This window comes from Herpailurus yagouaroundi, unplaced genomic scaffold, assembly GCF_014898765.1.
Source record: "Herpailurus yagouaroundi ecotype Mexico unplaced genomic scaffold, PumYag 188, whole genome shotgun sequence".
Taxonomy (NCBI): domain Eukaryota; kingdom Metazoa; phylum Chordata; class Mammalia; order Carnivora; family Felidae; genus Herpailurus; species Herpailurus yagouaroundi.
Window position 1 is genome coordinate 12396661 of NW_024412419.1, and position 21133 is coordinate 12417793.

The window sequence follows — 21133 nt, forward strand, 5'->3', positions numbered from 1 at the left end:
CCCGCGTCGGGCTCTGGGCTGATGGCTCGGAGCCTGGAGCCTGTTTCCGATTCTGTGTCTCCCTCTCTCTCTGCCCCTCCCCCGTTCATGCTCTGTCTCTCTCTGTCCCAAAAATAAATAAAAAACGTTGAAAAAAAAATTAAAAAAAAAAAAAATCTAGGGGCTCCTTGGTGGCTCAGTGGGTTAAGCGTCCGACTCTCGGTTTCGGCTCAGGTCATGATCTCATGGTTTTGTGAGTTTGAGCCCCACATCGGGCTCTGTGCTGACAGCTCAGAGCCTGCTTGGGACTCTCTCTCCCCCTCTCTCTCTGCCCCTCCCCTGCTCACGCTGTCTCTCTCTGTCTCTCAAAAATAAATAAACTTAAAAAAGAAAGAAAGAAAAAACCTAAAATTCTAGCAGAATAGATCACCTTGCACAGTTAATGACACGTTGACTTCTGATGGGTGTTGTGACTGAGGTCTGACCGGGGTCCTGTGGGCGTGCAGAGCAGGGGAGAGGGGCTTTCTTAACCACCCTGCTCCAGGCTTGCCGGGAAGACGGTGGCCCACGGACTGCTCAGTGCTGCATCTCTAGTCCAGACCCCAGAGATCGCACCCGAGGGGTCCCCTTGGGCCCCTTCCCTTATCATATTTGGGAACAGGAAGATCCTCCAACGGATGGAAGCTAAAGATTCTGTTTTTGTTTCTGGACGATGCTGGTGTCGATACCTTGTGCCCCCAGGCCCCAAAACACGAGCCCGGAGAGCGTCCAGGGGAGTCTAATGGGCCTGGGTGACTGCTAAGCGGATGGTGTGGCCGCCTGGGCTGCTGTGTGTCTGTGGCAGCTTGGCTTGCAGGCCAGAGGATGACTGCAAAGGTCAGGGTTCAACCGGCTGCCGCCTTCCGCGGTCGGAAGCGGAACAGACTTCCCAGGCTGCCCGTGCTCCAGGCTGGAGCCCGCTCCCTCGCTGCCGCGGACTCACCAAGCCAGGAGTCCTCGGGGACGGGCAGACGTCGGCCGATCGGATAAATGGGTACAAAAGAAGCCGAGGCAGGTGGTGGGAGTTGGCAGGCAGAGGCCAGGGGTCAGAGGGCCCAAGGCTTGAGACAAGAGACGGGAGGCCGAGACAGGCAAAGTGGAGCGGTCTGGCTCCAGAGCCAGGAGAGGGTTCCGACTCGCAGCTGAGTTTTAGACCCCCCCCGGTGGCCTGATGCTGAAGAGTAGTGTCATTAGGTGCCACATCAGGTTCCCGAGGGCGTCCTCCGAAGGAAGGTCTCTCCCGGAGCTCAGCGGGGACACCATTCTAGAGCCACGTCGCGGCTCTGCGGGGACGTTTGAGAGGGAGATTTCCCTCTGTCTTTTCTCATGTCCCTGCCCAGGCCGGGGCTCCTTCTCTGTGTCAAGGAAATCAGTTCTACTCTTCACCAGAGTGCATCTCCCTATTCCCTGCACGCCTCACGCCGGCACCTCGTGTGTCAGGGGGTCAAGACCTGCTCAGGTGAAAGTGACCCTCGAAGTCGTCAAATCCCCACACGTGCAATCCCCAAAGTTTCCTTCGGGAAGATAGCCTCAAGAACGGAAGGACAGAAAGTACCAGACAGGCCAGCGAGGGCTCGACTTCCAGGAGAGGAAGAAAGCCTGGGGCGGGCGGAGGGGGGGGGGGTTCTTCTCATCTCGGGTTCTGTCCTTTCCAGTCCCTCCGATGCCGATGCCGGGCAGCTCCCAGGCCCGAGCAGGGCGGGGCACCGGGAGAGGCCGGAGCCCGGGAATTCCAGCGGGGTCCCCAGGTGATCATGAGGGTCAGAGTCCGTGTGCCTCATTCAGGGAGGTCATAGGGCTGGAGACGGAAGAGCTGTCGGGTAGTGGACCGCGTGTAGACATTTTGCGCTCAGCTGGGAGCCGGCACCGAGGCTGAATCGGGGCCAGGGTGCCCGGTATGAAGTCTCCTTCAACGGGCAGAGGAAGCCCAGGGAGTCCTTTTATTGGCTACTGGGTAAGAAATGTGGGAACGTGGGACTCAGTTCAGGAACTCGACAGCCACGTTCTCCTCCAGGAAGACTCCCTGATAACAGTCGAAGGAAATGACCCGTAAACACCTAGGGGTTTACCCTGCACCTTGACTTTCCCCGTGGTTCCCCATATGTGTCTCCAGGCCCTACCATCCACAGGCCCAGGGCCTTCTCCGGGGCTGGTCCAGCCTTGCCCTCTCTCTGGTCTCCTGGGTGCCCAGCTTGGGACCTGGCCTGGCCTAGTACCGGGCGAGCATTTCCTATGTGGAATGACTTGCCTTTTGCAAGGGTGCACTGTCTTGGGGTTTGGTAGCAGGGGCACAGAAGAGTCTAGAATGCTGCTCAGAGCACCTGGCTTCTTAGATTTCTCGCCTGCTGGGTGGCCTAAGAATCCCTTCCCCCCACCCCCACACACAGGGTGCTCCAAGGAGCACGTAAGAACCTGAATGTCACACGTGAGAAGGCCACCGGCGATCTTATGTGACAGGTGGCATCGAGTGATGGTCCGGGCCTAAACTGTGTCACCAGGCTCCCAGGGAGTAAATCTGGCTCTGCTGCTGGAGAGATGTGTGACCCGGGGCTGGAGGCTAGCTAGCCTTCCCTGTGCCGTGGATTCCTCATCTGTAACATCACTGGTCATGAGGATTCCATGGGTGAGTTTATGTAAAGCCCCCGGAACAGTGCCTGGAGGCTGGAGATGGATGGAGACGGGGGTGATCTGTGTTGCAAATTTGGCACCCCTTTCCTGATTTCAGCTTTCCTACATTACCAGCCTTTAAGACATAGAGCATTCCGTACTCTATGAGCAGTCTTGGTCTCACAGAGGAACAAAGATGGGAATAGGGCAGCACAGCCTCCAGGGGGGAGTTGGGTTGACTTAGATCTGGCTCCTTGTAGCCCCAGGTCAATAATTCTTCGAGCAGACTGTTTTCTTTGTATTGGGAAGGCCTAAGCACGCCTCCTTTGGGTGAAAGCATCCACTTCTCTTTGGCATCGCAGGCCTTTTGTCATTTCTCCTCGGGTCTTTTCTGCTCGTATTCCTCGCCCTTCCCCTACACATTCTATAGTTGCTTGGAGTCCAGAATGGAGCAGGACGTGGTCCGCACCCATGTGAAAAAAGGAAGGTGGACATAGAACACATAATTACCAGGGTGCCATGTACTACCAGAACATGCAGAATGTAAGGACAGCACACAGCAGCGCTTCACGACCTGAGGACGGGGGCCAGAGAGGCCTCCCGAGTTAGCCAGGAAAAGCAGGGGTGGAGAGTGTTCCACAAGAAGCGCAGCATGTGCAAAGGCCCGGTGCACACCAAGAACTGAATGACCCTACTCACGGCCTGAGTTCTGTAGTCTGGTCTTGGGATGCTCGTGTGCTTGTCTGGTGTTTGCTCACCGTATCCATCTCACCATTTGTGGGGTCCTCCTTTCTCTCTATTTGTGGCCCCTGCCATGAGCTTTTAGTCTGAAACAGGGTTGATAAAGTCTTTCTAGAAAGGACCACTTGGTAAATACCTTAAGCCTTACGGGCTACACAGTCTCCATTGCAACTCCGGAAGCCGCCATTGTAGTGTGTGTGGAAGCCGCCATTATACTGTGGAAGCCGCCACGGGCGCTCTGCCAGTGAATGAGCGTGGCTGTGCGTCAATAAGACTTTATTTACAAAAACAGATGGTGAGTTGGATTTGGCTCATGGGCCACATTTTGCCAACCTCTTGTCTGGAAGGGAAGACAGGCATGGACCAAATCATTGTAACCAGGTGGTATCGCATGGTCATTTTTCTCCCGCGGTGGTCAATGTGGAGATTCTATAGAACTCAGTGCAGAGGCCTGAGTCGCGCACAGTCCTCTGTTCCTGAGACATCTCTCACCGGTCCCTGCCAGGCTCCTCTTCCCACTGAGGTGCTCATCCCTCCTCGTTCCCATCCCCCTCTCTGCACAGACGACTGTCTCAGTGCATCTGCTTTGCACCCCTGAAATCATAGGCACATCTCTGAAGCATGTTGCCCTGGGTAATGTATGTCTAAGTTATATAAATGACACTCTGCTCTCCATTCTTTGGCTTCTTACTTCTTCCACCCGTTTGGCACTGCATTGATTTTATTTTCATTTTATTTTTTTAAGTCGGCTTCACGCCCCACGCAGAGCCCAGTGTGGGGCTTGAACTCGCAACCCTGACATCAAGACCTGAGCTGAGGTCAAGAGTCAGGCGCTTAATCGACGAGCCACCCAGGCGCCCCTCAGCACTGCATTTTTAAAATCTAATGCCGTGCCTACACCTAGTTCTTTGCTTCCAAATGCTGCAAAAATTTTCACATTGTACATCACCGAATTCTCCTTATTCATCTCCCGGGTGATGATCACTGTGTTTGGTGTTAGTTCTTTATCTTCTCCCGTGCTGTCATAGCTCTTGTCCTTTGGATATCTGCCTCCACCCTGGACTGTGAGGTCTTGAGGTCTGTTGTCAGACTCATATCTTCACCCCAGAGTCCAGTCAAGATGCCTGGTACTTTGGAGAGCCAAAAGTGTTGGGTGAACGAATCCGTCTTTGAGGAGAGAACTCTGTCAGGCAACTTTGGGACTTCCCTACAGTCTAGTAGAGCGCCTGGTATCTCCTGGCTGTTCCCCAGCAGCAGACTGGTCATAGCTCTCATCCCAGTGGCACCTTTGCTCGTGGGACCCTACCCACACGCCCACAGAGCACCTTCCTATGATTGTTTCCTGTTTGGTTACATGTTGACCGTCTGAGGGGCTGATTTCATTTCGTGGTGTAAACTCAGGGAGTATGATCATTACTTCCTGTGTCACCTTGGCTAGGCTATGGTACCCAGTTGTTTGGTCAGACACCAGTCTCGATGGCATTGGGAAGATCTATCTTAGAGGTGATTAGTGTTGAATCCAAGACATTGGATAAAACAGATTAGCCTCTGTAGTGTGGGTGGCCCTCATCCACTCAGTTGAAGGCATTGACAAAAAGAATGAGGTCCCCCAAAGAAGAAGGAAGTCTATGTTAAGATGCCCTTTGGACTCGAGATGGCAGCGTCTAGTCTTTCCTGCACTTTCAGCCTTCTGACTCGCCCTGCAGATTTCGGACTTGTCGGCACCCGTGATCACGGGGTGCTCCACTTTTCAATGAGCCAATTCCTTATCCTCTCTCTTTTTCTCCCCTCTGTACGTCTGTTCTTCCGGAGAACGCTACTAATACAGGGAGGGTCAGGGTAAATCTATTCTGGAGGAAGATCTTTTTCTTGACTTTTGAAGCCTCAGGAGGATTTCAGGAGACTCTATCTGTGACCGTATCTAGGAGTCCTCGCGGCAGACTGACACCACACACAAGCTCAGATACCAGATGATGATCCTGACGTTTGGGTTGAATCAGTAACATTCAACAAAGACCCACCTCAATTCCTTGCTGTGTCTGGCTGTAGATGGTGCGAAACATCTAGTTGATCTGGGGACTGATTCTCGTCTCAGCCTTGAGCATTATTAACTGCCCATCAAACCAAACTTAGCCATGATACAAGAACCACAACGGGCAGCCTCAGAAGATTTTAGTGCACACCCCTGAGAGCAGAGAGCACCAGAAGATGGTGAGAAGGGAAGATCTACCAGCTGGTCCCTAGTATTTTCTAAGTTTATGGCCCATCAGTTACTGTGGTGCCGACACTTGGTTATTTTCACGACGCTGAAAGGGGGGCCTGATCAGCCCCATTTTACAGATGAAGAATGGAGCCCGGGAGTGCTGTCTCTGTCGGGAGTGGTAAGGTAGTCAGCAGTGGATCTGGATTCAAGCTTGAGTTTGTATTGTGAGACCAAAGCCTGTGCTCGTCCCATTGTGTCCTGAGTTTCACTCACTCACTCATCAATTCATTCAAGCACCCGAGATGGGGCTTGAACTCGCAACCCCAAGATCCTGAGTCGCATACGCCAGGCACCCTGAGTGTCTGGTGGTTTAAATGGGAGAGTGTGTGGCAGGGGTCCTAGCTCCTAGCGCACGAGGGAGGTTGTGGTGGCGCTGGAGGAGGAGAAGCTGGCCAGGAGGAGTGAGGATCCCAGAGGAAACAAGGATGTTGCAGGAGAGCATGTCCAAGGGCCAGGCCGAGACCCGGTCATCAGGGAGGGGTGCACTAGGTAGGGGTGCAGACGCTGTGCATATGGCTGAGGCCATCAGCAGTGTGAAGAGTGGAGGGGCTTGATGCCGGAGATGCGGGCAAGACCTTGGAAGGTGGTGCTGAGCTGTTGGACTTGGGGTCACCTGGGGCTTTTGTTCAGACCCAAGACTAGGGCGAGGAGAGTGAGGAACTCATCCAGGGTGCAAAATCTAAGGAGGGCCAAGCAGCCCAGACACCGAGATAGAGAACGTCAGAAATTAGCGTAAGCATATCCGTGATGGACAACGGAGCAAGCCTATAAATAAAGAATCGGACCCTGCACTTGCGTGACCCACCTCTCACCCTACCCCAATCCTGGCTCAGTTTCTGTTAAAAATCCAGGTTCCTGGTTCCCCCTTGGACCTACCGTCTCAGACTCTGCAGGAGGAGCCTTATTATTTCCCAGTGTCCGGGCGGGGCGGGGGGGGGGTGGGGCTTTTATGGTGTGTTTCTTCTTTTTAAACTTGTCCATGGCCAATCACCACCTGTGGGCACTTGGTAAATATACAGCTTCGCACCTCACTCCCGGACCTTCTACATCCAAACAGGCAGCGTAGGGACCTTGTAGCAAAGGCCCCCTAGGAGCTCCACACCACCCAGGCAAGAAGGCAAATAGTGGTGATGGCAAGGAGGGTTTTATGCCAACGGGTCCCAGCTTTGGGGAGGGCGCTTCTGGCAGGCCCAGGTGCTAAGGTGTTGTTTCGGATGAGGTTTTCCACTTTTCAGTTTCCAGATGGGGAAATACCCTGACTGTTCAACGCTGCACATATATTACCTCCCTGCAGCAGCTACTCCGGGAGGCTCTGGAAGAAAGCCCTAAGTCCTGGCCAGAGAGCCAAGGCCCTCCACACCCGGTCCCTCCCTCCGCCTCCAAGCTCCTATCCCTGGCGTGCTCCTCCTGAAGCAGGGAGATGCTGCAGAGAGTTCATGGGCTTCAGAGTCCACAGCCTTGGCTCCAGAGCTCACCTGCACCTCGTCTGGGCACGGGTCACCTTGGAGGAGTCTGCTGCCCTTTGGGTTCTTGGGACATAATACGGTTCTTTCAGTGGAGGGTGGGGTGGGGTGGGGGGGGGGGTGAGGGCCAGAGGAGACCATGTAAAATGCAAGGTGGGAAAAGCATTGATATTATTCATAAACCACACAGGGAGGGCTTCTCCTGTGGCTGCCTGTGAACCAGTCCCCAGTGAACCATAAGCCACAGACAGACCGGGTGCAGACCAGCCTCCCAGCCATCACCTCCTGCTTCATCAGCAGCTGGCCACGGACGTGATGCTAACTGTCCACTCCTCCCACGAGGGGGGCAAACCTAGGGTGGCGGTGCTCTGAAGAAGGTTATTTATCCCTTCCTTTATTCCAAAATAAGAAATTTTACAAGGATTGAAGGTGAGGTAGGGAAAGTTTTTTTTTTTTTTTGAATTGTTTTCAATGTGCATTTATTTTTGAGAGAGAGAAACAGAGTGTGAGCAGGGGAGGGGCAGCGAGAGAGGGAGACCCAGAATCCGAAGCGGGCTCCAGGGTCCGAGCTGTCAGCGCAGAGCCCGACGCGGGGCTCGCACCCACGAACTGCGAGATCGTGACCCGAGCCGAAGTCGGACGCTCAACGGACTGGGCCCCCCACGTGCCCTGGAGAAAGTTTCTTAAATTTTTAGCCTTCAAGGAGAGTCTGGGAAATGTGCTTTTACAGAAGGCACTGGGGGTGGGGGTGCTTTCTCAGTCGCCGTGCAATCTTTCAAGGAGACGAGGGCCTCTCTCTCGGAGCACTCTTTTAGGAGGAGCAAACGCTGTCCGAGTGACAGCCTGCAGCAGGGATGTGGGTGGCGTCGGGGGGCCCAGGCTGGAATGGGGGAGCCGTCTCCCAGATACGCCGGCTCTCCGGAGTGTTCCGGTGCCGGATGTTGGTGTGAGCTGAACAGATTTGGCTGGAGGTTTCATCTGGGCAAAGACAGAGTCAGGAGGGGCTTGTTTCTTTGTGTTTCGATCCTGCTGATGAGCATGGCTGGAAAACTCAATTATCAGTGAGGTTAGGGGCAGGGCGGGAGGTCAGGGCCTAACGGCCGGCTCTTCCTCTGGGCGCTGAGAGATTTGATCTCCTCTCTGCTGCCCCAGGAGGAGGATGCATTGATCAGAGTCAAAGGTCATGTGTCATCAAAGGCGGTCCAGGAATAAAAGGAGCCCTTCCCAAGGATTCTAGAAGGGCCCCCCAAACCCACAGCGATTCACTCCTTTCGTAAGCTCAGATGTGCCTTGTAGTCAAAAAGTCTAGAATTCTCATTGCAAAATTTGCAAGAAAACATTGCTTGATCCGAGGGTAGCTTTCAAAGATTTAGGATTTGAAGGGGGAGGGGTTGGAAGCATCCTCTTTCTATCCTCCTCAGCCAAGAATTCAGAACCCTCTGGGGGAGAGACTGCACATGTCTTCCTTTTTTTTTTTTTTTTTTTTTTTTTTTTTCAGGAAAAACAATTCATTAAAAAGTTCTTTGTATGAGTCTGGACACCTCAAAGATAGGACCCTAGCCACCCTCGTTTCACACTTATCTTTTCCCATGGGAATATTTCCTTTCTAGACAGGGAAAACCACACACACGCACACACACACAGAGTAATTTGAAAGTTGAAAGTTAAATTTAAACCATCACATGGCCAGTGGATTGTGTAGAAAAACCATAAAGACAGAAAAAAAAAAAAAAAGTCTACCAAAAGACAGACAAATGGAAAGAAATGCAGAGGGACAAGGAGAAAGAAAGTTCATGCCTGAAACCGGAAGGTCAAAGAGTACTGTAGGGGCAGACGTGGCCCTCAATTATCATCGGGTGACTTAAAATACGACAAAATATCCCCAAATGCAAGATTCTGAACTATAGGGGAGGCAAGAGTTTCCCAGCAGATGTACCTATATATTTTCCTTAATAATTTCAGCGAAGTGTGGATAATGAACAAAAGGCCCGATGGCTCATCTAACTTTCCAGTTGTCAAAGCCAATTGGATGCAGAGAGGACGGAGTTGATGACACACGAGAACAGGTTTGCATTTCAAGCGCAGGTCTGAGTCCTAGCTGCGATTTGGGGCTGACTGAGTTAGAGGCATCACCAAAACCAGCCATTGGGATCCACCTGCATAAATACTATTGTATATTGTATTACACGTAGATGTACACGTCGATGCTGGCCTCTGTCCAAGCATATCCAGGTGTTATCAGGAAAGTGACTATATGTAAGAGGTCTAGATTACCTGCCTGAGAAAGTTGGCGGGTGTCCCACAAATGGGCCCTAGAGCTCATTTCTAGATTACAGAAAAATGAACACAAGGATAATGCGTGTAAGGCACTGTGTTCACGGACCTCTCTGCATTTTATTGAGTGTAGGCTATCGCTAACAACGTAGATGCAAATGCCATCTCACCTAGGAAGCCCTCCCCACTTGCCTGGTCTCAGGGAACTTTCTCTCCACGACTCCTCTACAGACGGGCTCTGTCTGGGGCTATAGGTCTGGCCAGTTCTTGATAAACTCTTGCTCAAGTCTCATCTGCCCATCGAGCCGGGAGGCTCCTGGGAAGGGAATCACCGTGTTGACGTGCGGCCGTGCTGGGCCATGTTAGGTCCCCTGTGAAGCCCCGTGGGCTAATTAGAATAGTGGCCCCACCTGGATAGCAATAATTCTGAATCAAACCCACTTCCTAGGTCCCTGTTCATCTCATAAGTAGGATAAGAATGTCATTGGAATCATGTTGTTTAGTCATGGAAGGGCTAACGCAGCATCACTGCTCATTCAGCATATTGTCTAGACCAGCTGTTTTGTTTTGTTTTGCTTTTTTCACAGCAAGACTTTCTCAACGAAGGGGGCAGGGCATCGGTTTACATTCTAGCGCAAGCTCGCTATTTTGTGCTCGTCTGGTGGCTTTACTCCAAGGTGCCCTGACCAAGGGCACCGTCTTCATTTTACAGACGTGGACTTAGAGGTCGAGAGAGAGGGAGTGACGTGTCCACGGTTTCACAGCAAGAGATAGAGCTGGCAGCCCGGCCTGGGCCTGCGGACGCCAAGGTCTATGACAATAACGAAACAATAGTGCGGTAATGCCTGTAATTCTCGCACAAGATCACACAGCATCTGTGGCGTGGTGCTGAGAGTGGGACGTGGCGGGATTCAGTCTCCGCACGTGAGGAAACGGAAGCACAGGGACGACAGAGACGAGGCCTGAGGCAGAGAGGAGGATGCTGGCAAAAGACGGGACGCTAGTCTGTTCCCGCCTCCGGCCCAGCCCTCGTCCCGACACGTCCGGCTTCAGATGAGCGAACGTGGCCCTTCGTCCCCCAGAGATGGCCAAGAAGCGTGGGGACAGGCGGAACTTCCAGGCCTCGTTAAGATAACCGCAGGATGACGGGCTACGTTCCGGAAAAGTCTCAGCCACGGAAAGGCTCCAAGTGCGTGGCGGCCCCGTCCGTGATAGAGCTTAACCTCAGTGAGGCCTTACACCTGTGTCTTGTGCGAGCCAAGCCTGCTGGTTGTCTCGAAGCATCTCGGGAACAGAGTATGGTGAAGATACACATGTCCATCATAATTTAATCTCCACGCGTGCTGGTAGCAAAGAAAAGTCTCTGACACGAAGCGCTTTGTAAACTGTGGCCCTGAAGCAAACGGTGGGTATCATTCTTATTTCCGAGCCTAAAACAACCAGCTGTTTGACATTTTCCAATTAAAAGTATGGGCCTGGGATACTTGCCCGTTAAAAATGTAACACCACCCATAAAATCTCAGCTTTTTTTCATTTTCGTTTTTTAAGAACACAAATTAGGCCAATTAAATAGTTTAAATGACTTTCTTTTTTCTTCTTTTAAGCAGAGGAAGCCATACACAGGAACCAATAGGTCCCTCACAAAGATTTGCTGTTTCCCCTGGAGCAGACACCCACAGAAGGGACAGCCACAAATAAATCTCTTTGCAGTTTTTACAACCGAGGGTCGGTCAAACTTTCACAGGCCTCACATAAACCTCTCCTTGCACGTGGTGATCCTGGGAACGCTTTATTTCTACTCCAACTTCCCGTCTGGATGCTAGTGCCCAGTGGGCCAGGGATGGGGTCTGCGGCCTCGGGGTCCCCTTGGTGCCCACGGCTGCCTAATGAGGCCTTGTCTGTTGTATTGAAGTGAGCTGACCTGGGCGACAGGCCGATAGTTCCTTTCCTCTTCTCCCAGGAGAACTGGGGACTTCTGCGGAATGAAGTCTGGGCTTCGCAGAAGGACACTAACCTGTGTGTAGAGAAGAATGGGGAAGAATCTCTCTCTCTAGATGTTTTCTGATTTTTTCTGACTTACGCGCCCAGCAAATAGAACTGCTCTAAGAGTATGCCTTTGATGTGTGGTCGGAGCTGCTGCGGAAAGCCGAGAATTCCGTGGTGGAAAAATCCCTATTCTAATTTGAACACCGCTTTGCAAAGTCAACTCCGAAGTTTTCAGAAAGATTTCATGGTCCACTGCCTCTGGGATAAAGTTGAAACTCCTGGGCCAGCCCTGGGTGGAGCCGGAGGAGGGTCAGGGCCGCGCGAGTGGCTGGAACTTGGTCCAAGCTTGACTAGTTACTTCCCCGTTGAGCCTCATGTGCTCTTTTCTGAGACGGGGTTAACGATAACATCTAAACCCTTAAGGTTTTTGTGAAGAGTGAAGGAGGTCATGAAAATAGAGGGTCTGACCTCCCCAAACTCTGAAGTCCTCGCTCTCTCTCCCCGCTTCTTACCGCCTTTCCTCTGGACTTGTTAGGTCATACTCAGAGGCAGGCCCCGGCGTAAACATGGAGTCGTGAATTCCACGAGGTTCCAGTCTTCAAGGAACACATCATACCTGCTAGAACGCACAGCCAAGGAGATTGGTAATGATGTGGCACCGGCTGTGCTGATGGAGTCCGAGAGGGAAGGTCTAATCCGGACAGTTTCCACTGTCCCTCTGGGTCTGAGCAGCACCTTCCCCAGCTTTTATGAATACGGCTGTTTTCATAGCCATTGCGTCTCTGCCCAGGAGCGTCCTTCAGCGTGTGGGGGAGGGGGTGTGCACAACAGCAGAGAGAGAGAGCTCACCAGGGGCTCGTGGCCTCCCAGGAGAATCCAAGGGGATTCAGGCAGCCACTGGTCTGCTCCTGGGCCACCATCCATGAGGGAAGCGCTAAAGGGGGAGAAGATGGCTACCGTCCAGAGATGGGGACAAGGGGCCTTATGGGTGACCATCTCCAGCTCCGGCTCAGGGAAGACAGGCCTGCGGGAGAGTGTTTCTCATATGTGGGTCACTTCACAGTCAAGTTGTCAGAAGGGATGATAAACTGAGTTTGTCTGGAGGCAGAATATTTGAATAGGGTGGGGTCTGTTGAATACTCCACCTCTCCTTTGGGTCCTCCAAAGGCCCTGGGGGTGGCTATTTGGGTGTTGGGCAGGCAGGGTTCCTCAGTGGTGGGGGCAGTGGCCAAGAATCAAAGGGCCTCCGTCCACCCAACTCACGGAGTCTTGGAGGGCACGAGTGCGAGCCCAGCAGGCCCTGTCCAGTGGATGCAGCCTGTCAACTGCCCCCCCCCCGGCCCCCGTCTCTCTCCTGAGCACAAAAGCCTGTTGTCTGGGGAGCTCAGAGAGTGGGCACAGACCATCCTCTTTTCTCTGTGTCATTAATGTAATCTATTTGATCTTGAGGGTGGTTTTGTTCCAGTCTCTCAAGGGAGTGGGGGGAGGGAAGGAGGCACGTCTTCTGACTTTAGAGACTAGAAACACTTAAACGTGACGATTAAGGCCAAGAGGAAACACGTCTTGGGTCCTCGTTTCCTGGTCAGGAAAGAGCTAATAGTCAACGTCTCTTGGACAGTCCCCTCTTCTTCGGAATGCAACTGTGTTTCTTATCATTATTGCTAACAATACAACAGTTGTTTACGTTTATTTATGCACCCCTAGCCTCTCTTTCGAGAGGGTTTTGACATACCAGTAAAATAGGTTTACAATGAATACATGAAGGAACCATGGCTAAGAGAAAAGAAAAACAGAAGAGACAAGACAGTAACAGAGTAAAGGTAAGAAGACAAATTTGTCCCTCTAGAGGTCTGGGCAGTAGCTGGATGTGGGCCAGGACGCAATTCTGAGCTTCCTGGTAACCACGGTAATGAGGGAAACACTCATATCCGTGGTGTGCGTCATCAACAAGAAACGCGGCTGCCTCAAAAGCAGGCTCTTTATGATATATTAAGAAATAATATCAATAAAATTCTCTAAAAGATCTAGATATTGGGAGATAGGCTCCTTCGGGAACTCTTCACTTCATAAATATCTTTAGGGCAGCATTTTCTTTTTTCTTTTTTTTTTTTTTTAAATTTTTTTTAACGTTTATTAATTTTTTGGGGACAGAGAGAGACAGAGCACGAACGGGGGAGGGGCAGAGAGAGAGGGAGACACAGAATCGGAAACAGGCTCCAGGCTCCGAGCCATCAGCCCAGAGCCCGACGCGGGGCTCGAACTCACGGACCGCGAGATCGTGACCTGGCTGAAGTCGGACGCCCAACCGACTGCGCCACCCAGGCGCCCCAGGGCAGCATTTTCTGAATTGTGTTCCGTGAAACACTGATTCTGGGGTGCATCAAGAGGTGTTCCCCCCCCAAAGAAGAAGTGTTCCCCCAAATCAGACACTGTGGCCAGATGAACATAATTACTTTTCACACTTAATTTCCCTCTTGGAGATTTGCAATGCCTCCATTCTCCTGAGGACTTGAAAGAGTCTGAGGAAAAGAAATGGGGTAAATTTCATTCAAATAATTATTTCCCAGAGTTTTTTGGTGACAGTACCAGAATTTGGAGGAACCTCTGGTTTTCCTGGGGCCCTTTTGTGGGAAGTGGGGTACTCTCTAAAAGCCAGGCTCTGTGTCTTCAGGAGAGTTAGTGTGTGCATAAGATTCCTTCCTGGGCTTCCTCCACCTTCTGCCCTGCCCTGGGTGGAGGGGGGCGACTGGGCTCCCTCAGCAAGAGCATCACAGGGACCACCAGGGTCTGATCCCAGCTCCTGCCGGCACCTGGGGGCCCTTGCAGGGCCTTCGGAGTTAAATGTCTACATGACGAACGAAACCCCCCTTGCCGATGTTGGCCCGTCTTGTTTCATGAGACTTCTGCCGACAAGCTTCAGTCTCCATTTCACCTAAGACTCCCCAGGTGCCCCCGGGGCGTGGTGGGGAAAAGCAGGGCAGAAGGTGGGAGAACGCCGTCTTGCCACGTCGAGGCAGCAAGATTAATAAATGATACATATCTGTGGGATCTCAACAGGGGCAGGAGGCTGGCAGTTCCGGGTCGGCTTCTTGGAGGAAGTGACACTTTAACAAAGATTTAAAAGATTGGCAGGAGTCATACAAAGGAGAAGGTATGGGGTCCCATTTGGGGCCTGGCTGGAACAAATGGTCAGAATTGGCTCTGGGGGGGAACAAATGGCAGGGACCAGGCTGCTGGAGAGGAGCAGGAGACGGAGGGCCTGGCTGACAAGCTTGGGCTTCCTGGTCTAGGGACCAAGGGGAGGCACTGAAGGACCCCCAGGGGGGATGGCAGGGCTTTTCTGTTAGAAAGAGCCTCTTAGTGATGTTGGACGGTGACACAGAAGGACACATACGGACTGAGTGGCTGAGGCCAGGGTCCCCAGCCACCCGCCCAGGGCGACGGCTGCAGGAGAGGGGTGGGGCTCCAGCCTCCACCCTCGGTTCCAGTGGATAATGGGAGGACATGAGCTCTCCGTGCTCCCTGGAAGATTGGCTCTCTCTCTGGCTGGACGTCAGGACAAATTAAGGGCACTTGTCTCACAAGCCCCACCTGGCCGGCAGCATGGTCGGGCCAGGCTGGCAGGGGAGATGTGTCCCCAGCAGCATCTCGGACCTTGGCCACTGGCCTCGGAGCGAGAAAGGCTGTTCCTGCCCTGCCTGTTTAGTGAACGGTAGATAAAAGTACGAGAGACTATGGCAGCCAAAGACCTGTGTCAGTGTCACGGTCCGAGGTTTTCTGTGCTCATCAACGCGGCAAACAGAAGCCTCATGCCCTATCAGAGTCCCGGCTGGAGTACAGAAGCAGCCAGAGGCTGGGTGGCCAGGGGCTGGCCACCACATCCAGTATTTCCATCTTGCAAAGTGCGCTCACAAGAATGGTCTCATTTGATTTCTGTCTCAGTCGGTTCTGGCCGCTACAATAAAACTACCATAGACTTGGTGGGGGTTGGGAGGGCGCTTAAGCAACAGACATTTATCCTTCACGGCTCTAGAGACTGGGACCCCCAAGATCGAGGCACTGGCAGATTCGGTGTCTGGTGAGAGCCAGCTTCCTGGTCCACAGATGGCCTGTCTTCTTCATGTGTCCTCACAGGGCAGAAAAGAAGAGAAGGGACCTCTCTGAGGCTCCACCCTCGTGACCTAATTACCTCCCAAAGCCCACATCTCCTAGTCCCATCACACTGGGGGTTAGGGTTTCAACCTAAGGCTTCAGGGAGGAATAAACGTGTGTGCTATAGCACACTGCATTCTGCCCTCTGACGCTGACACTCCTTAAATCCCCATCACTACATCCCGTTATCCGGGCGGCCCTCCTGCATCTCCCCCTCTGGGCCAGTGCACCTGCTCCGTCCACTTACCGCCTCAGGTGACCCCTCTCGTGGCGTTTATGCCACATTCAGATCACGGCTTCATTTGTATTTTTCACTGCCTGTAGGCAGTGCCCTTCCTCCATCAGCTCTCAGAGGTATCCCATGCCGGGCACACACAGGGCTTCACCAATATTCGATGAATGAATGAATGAATGAATGAATGAAAAGCTTCACTTTCTCCTGGTTAAAAAAACCTTGATGCTCGGGCCTCGGGAAAACTTCCTCCACTCTTGGGGCAGCTGGGCTGGTAGGTCTAACTATGGGTGAATCCGAGCATTGGATTCACTCGTGTTGCCCAGCCGAGGACCTCGGTGGTTTCTGGAGTCTGTCCACCGGTATAAGCTTGTCAGGATTTGGGGCGAGCAGTTATTTTGGTGAATTATGGAGAGTCAGATATCAGCCAATGCCTGCTGATGCTTTGAGAGGGTGGGGATATGAGGGGCATTTTGAAAAATGACTTATTTTGAGGGAAGTGGTATGCTTGCTATGGAAATTTTATAAATGCAGATAAGCAAAATGAATTAAAAAAAATAAATGAATGAAACGGTTATCCTATCATTTAGGGCTATTGAGCACCTGGCCGGGCCACTCAGGTTTGAGTAGAGGGAGCCTGGACACCGCCTCTCAGTGGAGGAATGTGACCATCCCACGGCAGGGAGAGCATCCGGGAAGGAGACGCGCTGATGTGGCCATCGTTGGGGAATAGAACTTCTCACAATTAAATCTCAGTACGAACTGTTAAGATGGTCAATGAAGCTACAATTATTTCAGCTGGGAGTCCTTTATTGTTGCACTAAAGTACAAAAAAAAAAAAAAAAAAAAAAAAAAATCTTGGCTACATGGTGCACAACCGTCTGACCCCGTATAGCGCTTCTCGGGTTTCAAAAGCCACTTTGTTCGCCGCTCACAAGTTCCCAGTGGGGATCATCACCCCCGTTTTACAGCCATGGAAACTGAAGTCTAGAAGGGAATAAAGAATTTCTGCAGTGTCAGCACCTCGTGGACTCGGGAACAGATCTAAATATTCTGCTTCAATCCCAGAGGGCTGTCTTCTCCTCCACGTCGCCACTTACTGTGATTACAACCCCCCAGGGGTCACATTCCACACCCAGAAAATTGTAACACTGACCCAAAAGGTAAGACTTCCTTTTTAATGTTTTAACTTTAGCGTGGCCTTCAGCCTTTGACTCTAGAATGGTGTGTACTGAGTAAACATTCCCTCAGAGCTGGATGACCGGGGTTTGATTAGCGGAAGGAATGCTCGGCAGAAGGAACTGGGAAAAAGGGTGGCCCGGCATTTGAAAATGGCACCCAGTTCTTGAGTGAGCAAATATCTAAAAGTCTTTACCACTGTCTGGGCAGTCTAGGTGGGTGCCTACCTCTTGGTGAAAGTAATAGGACTTTGCAGACGATGATCTGGACCCTTGAAAGTCCTCCGGAGACCCTGGTTCTCTCACTCTCGGAGACCCCGCCCCACATCCTGTCATATGTGACGGGACTCCTTCGTTCCATATTATGTATTATGGGGTTTTTGTTATTTTGCTATAAAAAAGTTCAAAAGAACTCTGCAGTTTTGCTTTTAAAATTATTTAGCTATGGGTAACTTGATTAATTTACCATAAGGTCTTTTTCTTTTCTTTTTTTTTTTTTTTCCTTCTCAATCTATTTGGAAATTCATGCCACGTGCAAATATATAAACTCCACACTGTTTTCTAATGCAATGAAATGCTCACAAGTGATAAATTTAACAATTACGAAGTGGCATGGGACATAGTGTTAGCTTTTTAAGACAATTAATTAAACATTTACCTATTTTGATTTTGCTGTTTTGTTTTGTGTTTCAGAACCAGTTTTTGTTTTTTTTGTTTTTGTCAGCTCTCAAATTTTTTTTGTGGGACCCTTTAAAAAGCTCACAAGCTGGATCCTGGAGCTATGGAGCCTGGCCGATAAGATGATTCTGATTGCACAGAGCCTAGTGCTTTCTCAATGAAAAGGGTCCCCCAAGTCCCTATGGTTGTGTCGTCAGAGCTGAAGCCATGAAGAGAAGCCATTCCTCATTACGAAGTGTTTTTTTTGGGCCAAGGGTACACACTTGTCCTGCTCTAAATGCTGTTGCTGGCAGGGACCTTTGCCACTCAGTCAACAGACTGAGTCCAGGAGGATGACCGAATAATCCGGGAGGCTCTGAATTCGCCATCATTAATTCAGATGGTCCAATTCTGGTCATCAGTTCAGGTCGATCTGAAATACCAGTGGGCCAGAGAGTGTGATGAGGGAAAAACTTTTACAGAGAAGAAAATGGGCCAGGGACATGGACTTGCTTAAGCCCAGTCGTGGAAGGAGTTTGGGGTAGAGAAGGCCACTCACGTCATTAAAAAGCCCATGGCGTGGCAGAGGCTCTGATGAATTTCATCTGGCCAGTCCAATATCTTTTCAAGGGGAGCTTGAACTCCATTTCATAGAGTGGACCCCTTGGGCTGAAATAGGCCAATATTTGCCCAAAGTGACCCGGTGACAGGAACCCAGTGCTGCCTAATTCCAAGGCTCTGCTATGTCTTCCTGCCGTTGCGATGGAGAGACATGCTTACGATTTTTTGGAGGAAATTAGCAGCATGTTTTGAGGTTTGTGCTTGGAATACCAGCAGGCTTAAGGAGATTGCAGGAGCAACGTCTTTTAGGATTTTCCATTTGCAGAAGCCACAATCCTATAACAAACAGTCGGTATGAAAGAACTGGAGAGAAGTAAATTAAGGGCTTACAAGAAGCAATCAAGCCTTTGTCTAGAGTAGTGGAGCCAAGAACCCAGTTGGCCAACAAATCCTCGTGGAGCACCTACCTACTCCGTGCAGGGGTCCCTGAGGGATGATAACCTCTCAGGTTTGGGTCCTCCGGTGCAGACAGGCACGGAAGTGGATAGAAGGAGCTCTGGCCTGCGAGTCAGAAGATCAGAATTTGCAAACTTCTCTTCCTCTCCCTGGCTGCGTGGCCTCAGACAAATGAATGCACCTCTCTGAGCCTCGGTTACCATTTTGTAAGATGGAGATGCTAATTCTTGCTCAAGCCACCTTCGGGCTCGACATGCCTGTGGATCCCCGCGGAACTACGGCGTGTGGTAAACTACTATCCTCTTTATGACTGTCCCTTTGGCAGACCCAGTCTGCGGGGGAAGAGGTATGTCGTTTCTTTGTCCTCGGCACAGGGTCTGGCACATGATGGCCAGGTACTGGGTGGGCCCAGGGAGGAATAAAGCTGTAAATCTCTTACATCTTAGCTAAAATAACCTCTCCTAGTGCACATGGACCTTAACTGGAATCTTTCTGCCCTGTTGATACTTTAAATAATAAAGACCATTTCTTGTCAAGGATCCAAACTCTTCTTGTGCTGACCAGGAGTCTATCAATCCACAAGATGCTTCATTGAAATCAACTTGTTTTGCAAAACAGCTTTATGGTCTTTTGCTGATGAAGCCAGATGAATCCTGCAGCCATCAACCCCGGGGAGGGCGTTTCTCCTTTCCTGCAGCTCAATGTTCACAAATAATCTTCTCTTTTGATCCATACCACCGATTAGGCAAGGGTCCTTTGTAATTCCCGGAATCGCAGCATCGGGGACTGTCAGCTCCAAAAGGGCCCTCGAGAGTTACATATTCCTACTGCCCTATTGTAGGGGAGAAGGTCTGCTGCAGAGTGTGAAGGAACTTGTTCAAGGTCATAGAGCAGAGCCAGTCTTGCAAGGAGTGGTGTCTCTTTTCCTTAACTCAATGGAGATGGCTACTGTCCAGGACGTCTCTGGATAAAGCCAGCGGTCCTCTCTGGATACGCCGTGTCACCGAGTTGAGCCACGAAGCAGTTTCATCATCTGATGGGTTCCCAGCTCTGCCAAGTGCTCTCCGATGCGGCACTCCGCGCAGACCCTGCAGAGAGGGACACACGCTGTGGACGTTCTCATGGCCCAGCTCACGGTGGGAACATCCGAGGGCTGGAGTGGCCCTGGGGTGCTCTGCAGCGTGGGTGGAGGGGACTCTCGTTCTCCCCGGCCATAAACTCACAGGGCCGTGGGAGAGGTGGGAGAGGGCTGGTGTCCCGGAAGGCGGGCCTGAGAACGGTGGTGGGTTGGTGGCCACAAGAGCCGTCCCGAATGGCCTGTGCAGTACCTTGATCTGGAACATGCCGGGGGGGGGGGGGGCCCCCGGCTTGGTGGCTGCAGTCACAGATTAGTCAGATTCCCAGCTGGCGTCTCCGAGCAGGGAGCTGCGGTGAAAAGGCCTCAGTGACTTCCTTCCTCCTTCACTAAAGCGGGCCTGGAGAGCGAGGCCCTCGCACTGTAATTACATGTAGGCAGGAAACAAATAGCTAAGACCTGTCTCCAAGTGAGGAAGGAAGGAAGACATCCAGGGCTCTGGGGATTCTTTATCTTCTGTTCTTGAGGCGCTGGGAAAATAAGAACCGCTATCTACTTTTAAATCTTTGCCAACCCTGGCGAGGTGGGTATTATTAGCCTCGGTCCCCAGAGAAACGATAGAGTGAGTTCCCCACGGCTGCGGTGCCAGTGGGTCGTGTCACGGAGCTGGGGCTGAATGAATGACACTTCTGCCTGACTGCAGCCCCCCGCCGGTCTCTCTGCCTCGGCTGCATGTGGCCTGGACACTTTCTCTTAGAGCTCAGGGTGGCCTCCTCGCGTCGCACAGGACGCCTGACCAAGCAGGCCGAAGTCCAGGACGTGCTTTTGTCCATACCCCGTGCACCCCGGGCTCTCTTCTGCTTCTGCTTCTGCTTCTGCCCAGAGGGGAGGGGACCTCCTCTGCACAGGCTATCTGCTCAGGAGCCTGCTCCCACGGGGCCACAGCCGCCCCCCAGGGGCACCGTTTTGGTACCACGCGAAGGTACTGTGATGGCCTTATGTTAGCTGGGGTCATTGTAACTTCCCCGGGCCTCAGCCTTTCCTCTTGAAAAGTGGCTCGCTTATTCCGACCATCTGCCGCGAGCCCCGGGCCAGGCTTTAGGGCCGCACGACGCACTCACTGTTTGTATACGTGTAACCTGCCGGGCGGCAAGGCCATTCGACGACGCATCCCTTAAATTCTTACGCCCGCGTGGTGTTTCCTACTGGCCGGCCTGGTTCCCGGGGTGGGTTTCGGTAAATGCAGGCTTCCCTGCCGGACCGTGTGGGTACAAAGTAGATGACCCCGGCCTTCCCCGCGGGGCTGCCTGTGACCACCAGATGGGAGAAAGCTGTGTGTGTGGCGGGGGGGGGGGGGGTCTCTGGTTTAGATACAGGCCAGGGGGAGATGCGACAGCCAGCACCTCTTTCCCCTCTGTCAGGAGAGTGACAGAGCCCCGCCCCACCCCAAATCACCTGCACTGGTGCCCC

At 52.0% G+C, this 21133-nt stretch overlaps 1 long non-coding RNA gene across 2 annotated transcripts in view; it reads left to right on the top strand.

Annotated features, from left to right (window-relative positions):
• Positions 1-21133, top strand: part of LOC121044131 (uncharacterized) — a 73636-nt gene that overhangs the window by 2428 nt on the left and 50075 nt on the right. For both annotated transcript variants that reach the window (XR_005797149.1, XR_005797150.1), the window contains exons 2-3: positions 16327-16899; positions 17608-20645. This is a non-coding gene — a long non-coding RNA (uncharacterized LOC121044131). The remainder of the gene's footprint in view (positions 1-16326; positions 16900-17607; positions 20646-21133) is intronic.